We start from the raw sequence: 8582 nt of genomic DNA, 5'->3' as shown, positions 1-8582 counted from the left end.
TCAAAGAATCATATTTTATAAAACTGTTACACCATTTCATCAGTGAAATCTAGCATGTGACTGTGTATGAATGTAATAGAGTAACTTTGTAGGGTCACTCCAGTGCTTTTCTCCATTAGCATTAGAGCCTTGCATATGCTGGACTCTGGGTGCCCTGTAGTTCCTCTCCTGCATGGTAATACATCTTGTACAGGAAGACCACAAAAATAGATTTGTGGATGTTGTGAAAGATATTTTGCCAAGAATGTTCACTTGGTGTCAAGGCGACACTGTGACCTCACAAAACACTTTAGGTACAACAGCTAGTAATTCATATGGTAATTGTGACATATATGAAATATTACACAAATGCTTAAATGATGAACTGATTACATTTGTGTCCAGTTGGTCAAACGTTAACTTCACTATGACACTGTAAAGTGGTCTAAAAATAGTTTCTTAACCAATATTCAGTGCCATAACTCAGGAATACAAGGTGGATTTTATATTTGACTGAATCTTGAATTAGTGCCAGTAATCTTAGCCTTACAACCTCATCTTCACTACATCCATGAACCTCCCACCAGCTCAGGCTCTGGACACTCAGGCGGAGCAGGACACTGCCTTGTTAGGCAAACTTCTGTTTCCTGAGGCTGAAATAGTGGAAAAGACCTGGCCGTCCTTAGCCCAGGAACAGGTTCGAGTGCAGGGACGTATTGGTCCTTGGCCGCCCCCACACAAGGAACAGGTACGGGTGTGGGGACAGGCCAGATCTTGGTCCCTCCCACCTGAGGAACAGATATGAGTGCAGGGATGTATTGGTCCTTGGCTGCCCCCACACAAGGAACAGGCATGGGTGCAGGGATGTATTGGTCATTGCACATACAGTTGGAAAAGCAGTCTCTGCTTGCTGTGTAGTGTGCTGGTGGTGCGCGCATGGCTTCCCCTGGGAAGCCGAAGAAGGCTGGGGGTCAACATCAAGGAGGAAGTGCTGGGTGGAGTGGTGACGGTATAGCCCAGAAATTTTGTTAAAGGATCTAGGGGAGTGAGACTGGGGGCTGGTGGTGTAGCGGGAGAGAGGAGCTGATGAGCAGAGAGGCCGATGAATTGATGGTCAGTGAAAAAAAGACCCCGCCCATTCTTAACTCCCTCAGCAGTGGCAGAGAGAATGCAGCTGCTGAGGTGAGACTTGAGCGCGGGGCTGAGACTGCCGGGGTGGGGAGCATGGTGAGTGGTGTAGGCGAGGCTTTCTTCCCCAGCTGGGACCTCCCAAGGGCAGGCGGGTGCCCCAAAAGAGCGACTCACATCCAGGAGCGAACACCAGGTTCCCCCTCATCCTTTCCCGTAGAAAGGCATGTACTGCTTGCCATCGCTCAAAAAAATCCACAGGGGCCATTATAGTGTTTTATTGCAGGAACAAAAATAATATGAGTCAAACTTGACCAAGTTTGACACACTGCAGCAGGGACTTTGGCCTACTCCTCCATACAGATATTCTCCAGATCTTTCAGGTTTTGGGGTTGCCACTGGGCAACATTGAGTTCCAAAGCTTTTCTGTTGGGTTCAGGTCTGGGGACTGGATAGGCCACTCCAGGACCTTGAAATGCTTCTTACGGAGCCACTCCTTAGTTGCCCTGGCTGTGTGTTTCAGGTCATTGTCATGATGGAAGACTAAGGCATGACCCATCTTCAATGCTCTTATTTAGGGAAAAAGGTTGTTGGCCAAAATCTTCTGATACATGACCCCATTCATCCTCCATTCAATCCGGTGCAGTCGTCCTGTCCCCTTTGCAGAAAAGCACCCCAAAGTACAAAGTTTCCACCCCCATGCTTCACGGTTGGGACGTGTTCTTGGCACTGTACTCATCCTTCTTCTTCCTCCAGTCACAGCGAGTGGAGTTGATACCATAAAGCCCTATTTTGTTCTCCTCAGGTCATTGAGCAGGTCTCCCCGTGTAGTTCTGGGCTGATTTCTGACCTGTCTCAAAATCATCATTACCCCATGAGGTGAGGTTTTGCTTTGAGCCCCAGACTGAGGAAGGTTGACAGCCATCTTGTGTTTCTGACATTTTTTTTTACAATTGCACCAACAGCTGTTGCCTTCTCACCAAGCTGCTTGTCTATTGTCCTGTAGCCCATCCCAGCCTTGTGCAGGTGTACAATTTTGTCCCTGATGTCATTAGACAGCTCTTTGGTCTTGGGCATGGTGGAGAGTTTGGAGTTTGATTGAATGAGTGGACAGGTGTCTTTTATGCAGGTAACAAGTTCAAACAGGTGCAATTATTACAGGTAATTAGTGCAGAATAGGAGGGCTTCTTAAAGAAAAACTAGCAGGTCTGTGAAAGCATGAAGTCATACTGCTGCTCAATGATTGTCACCTCTGTCCTTAAGCTATAGTTGTAGTTTCTACAGTTCTGCACATTACTCCTGTACTTGAAAATCTGTAATTCTTCATTGTGTCATCCTTCTCATTGTTCTTCTTTGTCTTGTTTAAAATTATAGGGTCTTTACCTTACAATATAAAGTGCCTTGAGGTGACTGTTTGTTGTGATCTATCTATCTATCTATCTATATATAAATAATTGAATTAAAATGGTTAGATATGATTTAAGTGTTTTATTAGCCTCTGCCCTTTGATTGTTTGATTGTTTTGATTGTTCTCAGAACCCCAAAGTGTGTAATGCCCACTGCTATGTTGATGTGGACTGTAAAAAGGGAGAGATGGTGGAGGCCGGTCATGGTAAGAAAGAATCGTACTAGTTTTAATCATGAAACATGATTTGGGTTGAAAATTTGGAAATTTGAATCAGAAATGCAAATGCATCATCATATTTTCACATGACGAGCTGGATGACTGTCTTACTGTGCCCATTGTCTAAAGGAGATAGAAACATGGGTATGCCATGGGTTCCCCAGTTTCACCCATTTTTGTCAAATTTGCATATGGAGTAAGTGGACAAGAGAGCTCTGATATCCTATCCTGGAACACTAAGTCATTGGTTCAGGCATGTGCATGCCACCTGGGTCAAAATCAAATCTCAGGATGTATCACAATTCACTGATCACATTAACTCAGTGGACAAATGGATCATGTTCTACTTGGTGAACTTGAACAATTCTGATGGAAATTTCATAGCCTAAGATTAGCTTTCTTAGACTGTGAAATTTCCATCAGTATTGGATGATGGATGGATGATACATAATGCACTATAAACTAACATATACAGCTCAGTATTTAAGGTCTCACTCTCACCATCCACTGGAACACAAATTCAGTGTTATCAGGACGCTACAACACAGAGCATAGATCATCCCCACAGATGCAGCAGCCAGGGAAGCAGAAGAACATCAGATCAAGGAGGCCCTGAATAAATGTGGTTTTCTCAGATGGACATTTGTCAAAGCAAGCAAGAATATGCCAGGCAATCCAGGAGAGAAGAAGGATGACTGCTGCCTAAGCGAAAACCTTTAGTAATCCCTTATGTGTCAGGAGTATTGGAACAGCTAACTCATTTTCTCAAAGCACAGAGTCTCTGTGACGTTCAAACACCAAAACATGGTACTCCAAAAATTGGTCCACCTCAAGGATCAGGTCTCCCGGCACAAATAGAGCAATATAGCGTATGCTGTTAAGTGCCATGAGGATTGGCATGAATTATACTTTGGGGAAACCAAACAACCTCTGGCCAAGTAAATGGCATGACAAAGAAGAGCTACCTCATCAGACCAGGACTCTGCAGTTTATTTCCACCTATAGTCCAATGGCCACTGTTTCAATTACGAGGATGCGCACGTCCTGGACAGGATGGAACGCTGGTTTGAGCGGAGAGTCAAGCAGGTTGTTTATTTGAAAAGGGAACAGCAATCTGAACCATGGAGGGGACCTTTCACCATCTTACAATGCTGTGACTGCAGCTGTTCCCCAACACTCTGTAATACTCATGGTAAATTGATCATCAATGACATTTTGCATATTAATGTTCATGAAACTGAGCTCAGCCCATTGTTTGGCAATGGTGATAGTTCAGATTATAATGCAAATATACTGTTTATAAGGTTGGGGAAACCTGCAGTCAGTTGAGACTGAAGAAGTCACTTGGATAAATGATGAAACATTTTCCCCTCTAAAGAGAATCAACTTTCTGAGCACTCAGAGAACATTGTTCTGTGCATTTAGAGCCTCTGCTGCAGAGCTCTTCCAGTCACTGCAATTACACACATTAGTCTGCCTTCATGCTGCTAAATGATTGATCGGAGACCTACGAGATGCTATTGCAGGAATATTGAAAAGTGTAACATCTAAAGGGCCAAAAATTACCAGCCAGCATAAGTCATGGCATTTCCATCCTAGTTTTTGTTATTCTAAAGACTCAATGTGACTCTTAATCAGTACAGAGTGAAACGTGCCACAACAGAGGAGAATTCTTATGAAAGACTAGCATAGATCAGGTCATAGATCTGCTGAGCCCTCTGACAGGCTTCATGATCCCGACCTTATCTCTAAACTCCTCTGAAGTCCAACACTGAGACACTCAGCTGCATAACCCACTCTTATAGAAGGATTGTATCAGCTCACACTAAACTGCACTGGATGATTGCAGATTGATTCAGTAATCCAACCACAATCCCTCTATATCTGCTACAGCAAAGTTTGGATTTCTTGACTTGTTTTAATTTCCATTTTTTTTCTTATCTATTTATTCACATATTTATATTTACTTTAATTTTTTCCTCACAGAAAGCCTTTGCTAATGAATTCTGAAAACTTCACCATCTACGTCAAGAATTTCATCCAATTTTTGAAATTCTCATTTTCAAAGTACGTCCTCTTTAACATTTATTATAACATCTCCATGTACTTTTTGATAAACTGGAAATTGCTGTGGACAGTTCACACCAATAAATATATGTGTTTCTGAACTCTGAGGTCCAACATCCTTGAAACAACTGACACATCCTACTTGAAGAGATGCAGATATGATGAGAAACATTACCCCTACTGCCCCATCTTTCGCCTGGGAGACATTACAAGAAGCGCTGGATACAACTTCCAGGACATGGCCACACTTGTTAGTATTACACTGTATTTTGTCCAGATTTAGTTAATGTGCTATAACTTTAAACCTTAAGCCTTCATGTGAAACCCACACTGAGCTTTTTATCTAATCCAGTTGTTATGATCCCTGAATCCACGGCTTAAAGGATTTTTTATTTGTTCTTAGTTGCCCGTTGTTCATAGAAGCAATTGTGAGATAGAATAAAAATGCCAACTGAACAAATTTCTCATGCTTCATAATAAAAACAGATGCTTTTTCTATGCTGGAATTACACTCACAGCCTCTTCATTAGGTACACCAGTTCAACAGGCTGCTTACACAAATATTTAATCAATGTGGCATGGTTGTTGGTGCCAGACAGGCTGGTCTAAGCATTTCAGAAATTGCTGATCTGCTGGGATTTTTCCACACAACCATCTCTAGGGTTTACAGAGCATGGTCTGAAAAGAGAAAATATCCAGTGAGTAGCAGCTGTCTGGGTGAAAATGCCTTATTGAAGTCAAAGGAGAATGTCCAGACTGCTTTGAGCTAATAGGGAAGCAACAGTAACTATAATAGCCACTCATTACAACCAAGGGATGAAGAAGAGCATTTGCGAAGGTATAACACATCAAATGTTAAAGAAAATCATCTACAGCAGCAGCAGACACCGGAAGCCATGGGCTAGCCAAAACTAGAGAAGATTGGAAAAATGTTGCCTTGTTTCATAAGTCTCAATTTCTGCTGCAACTTTTGAATGGTAGGGTCAGAATTTGGCATTAACAACATGAAAACATGGATCCTTCCTGCCTTGTATCATTGATTCACACTGGTGTTGTAATGATGAGGAGGATATTTTCTTGGCACAATTTGGGCCCCTTAGTACCAACTGAGAAGCGTTTAAACACCACAGCCTACCTGAGTATTGTTGCTGAATATATTCACCTCTTTACGACCACAGTACACAGTTCTGAAGGCACGGATGCGGTCCAGAAGTGCACAAAAAGGCTGTCCTGAAGAGGAAGATCACGCTCAGCAAATTTATAGACTTGATGTCAGCAGACTGTGTGGAGAGTGTGAGGCTTGAGGACTCAAACGTAGGACAGAGGCAGGCATTTGCATTTTGTTATTGTTTGTCACAACAGGTCTCACTCCTGCAGAATCAGCACCCCAGAAGACATAAAGATCACACCAGGACAGGATGATCACAACACTGAGGAACATACAGTCTAAGTTTATTGAAGTGGCATTTAGTAGTTCATAACTAACTCAAGCTGTACATGTATCATGTTGATAATGGTAACAGTTTTATAATGTGAGGCCAGTATTTTAGACAATGACTTAAAATTCACAATCAGTAAGAAGAACGTTTAAAAGGATCCTTGCTCTTCTTGAGTGTTAAAGAAATGGAGACTTTAAGTGTTGGAAACAGACTGAGAGACCGAGACATGAAACCAAAACAAAGAGAGATGCTAATAGGTAATAAGAAGTAAAACACACTAACAAACTGTGAAAAAAAATCACCTAAATTGATTCAATGAATATGATATGACTTGTTGATTCTGCTGACTTTTGTTGGACCAGCTTGAATTTATTTGTTCGTTCATTAAACATCACCAAAGATTTTAAGGACACACTGTTACAGCTATAATAAATTGGGTAAACAAGAAAAAAATTTACTATAAATAGTAATTCTGCATTAATCGAGTAGATGTTTTTGCAATGCATGTTCAGGGTTGTGTGAGGAATAGACAGATTAAAATTACAGGAAGCCACCCAGAAAGGTTGGACTCTTTATGTTGGATTTTCAGGGATACATATTGGATACCTCATACATGAAACAAGCACTGAGTCTCAATTTCCACCACGTTGTTTTTCAGACTTTATATGATTTTGAACAACTGAAGATGAAGATTTTGGTATGAAACATCTTATGTGTTGTTTGTATTACGTATACAGTACCCGCTTCGTTATTTCATTATTCGGGGTGGCAGTGGTGCAGTGGGTAGGTGCTCAACTCGCAACTGGAGGGTTGCTGGTTCAAGCCCCCCTCTGTCCCTGGGCAGTGTGTGAATGTGGTTGGTGTCTTGGTGGTGGTCGGAGGGGCCCTAGGTGCAAATTGGCAGCCATGCTTCTGTCAGACTGCCTCAGGGCAGCTGTGGCTACAATAGTAGCTTACCACCACCAAGTATGATTGAGATGCGAATGAATAGTGCATGAAATTGTAAAGCGTCTTTGAGTACTTTGAAAAGTGCTATATACAGTAAGTCCAATGCATTATTATTATTATTATTTTGTTGATGTGATCTATTCTACTGTCTAAGTCAGAGCAGTCCATACACTGCTCCTATGGACACACACAGACACAGTGAACACATGAGTTGCTGTATGACAATTGCGCATTTCTTGTTTATAAATTGTGTAAATACTACACAGCATAGTGAGAAAGAGCTGTTGAAATGAAATCTTGACACTGTAGGTCCCCAGTGGGCAGCCCACAGTGGGACGAATTGTAGAAGCCCCATAGAAAGCATGCCTGCTCCTGTACACATGGACACTGGGTGCAGCCATACTTTATGCTCACTGTAGACTTTAAATTCTAATTAGTTAACCTTACAGATGTACTCTCTGGCACAGCTTCTTCTAATACATATTAAATATACTTAACAGTCACAAAAATATTATATAAATTAAATCTAATTGTAAAAGTTACAGTTAAATTGAAAGTGAAAATAGACAGAGACAGACAGGAAGACACAACAGAGAGAGAGAGAGAGAGAGAGAGAGAGAGAGAGAGAGCAGGGAAGAACATAATGTTTTAGTAAAATATTAAATAAAAGCAGTGGGAATTCATTACTTATAATTCATCTTGTTTTATTTTTGCATATTTATTTGGGGGGGGGGGGGGGGGGGGGGGGGGGGGTTCTGTGAGCAAGCCTACTGTTGGTTGCCCACAGAAAACCGTCATGGGACCCAAATGGGTAAAACCACCAACCCACAGAGTTCACAAAGAGTAGTGTGCAAAGCCCTTGTGCCATCAATCATTTATTTATATTCTGCTAGGAAAATGGGAATTAGGTGCCATTAGGTGTTTTCCAAGTGTTTCTCATTATGAGTATGTCTGACCTCTGATTTTGTATTCTGGACTTTTTAAAGAGATTCAGCATTAAAGCAGCCTTGAAGTTTTAGTTCTGTCTTGTATGTCCTGCATTTGGGTCCACCCCTGTTAGCTACACAGCCTAACCATGACACAGAGCCTTTGGGTGATTTGGAGACAGGGTAGTTGACAAGTAACTTCCCATCTGTTGTAGGCCACTTACCACCAGCTGCTAGATCTGATAATGCTTAGCTGTGGCCAAACCAAAGCAGAACAGATCCCACAGCGGGTGCACTAGGGCTAAATTTTGTTGTGTTCCTGACACTGGTCATGTGTGAGAGGCCTGAGATGACTGGGAGAGTGAGCTCATATCTCTTTCCTCAGGTGGTATAATGCTGATGACCCACTTGTTTCCTCTGGAGTGAAAGAGAGAGACCTACACATATTTTCTGTTGTGCTTCTGAAAGGGC

The sequence above is a fragment of the Archocentrus centrarchus genome, chromosome 13, assembly GCF_007364275.1.
Source record: "Archocentrus centrarchus isolate MPI-CPG fArcCen1 chromosome 13, fArcCen1, whole genome shotgun sequence".
NCBI lineage: Eukaryota > Metazoa > Chordata > Actinopteri > Cichliformes > Cichlidae > Archocentrus > Archocentrus centrarchus.
This window is presented reverse-complemented; position numbering follows the sequence as displayed.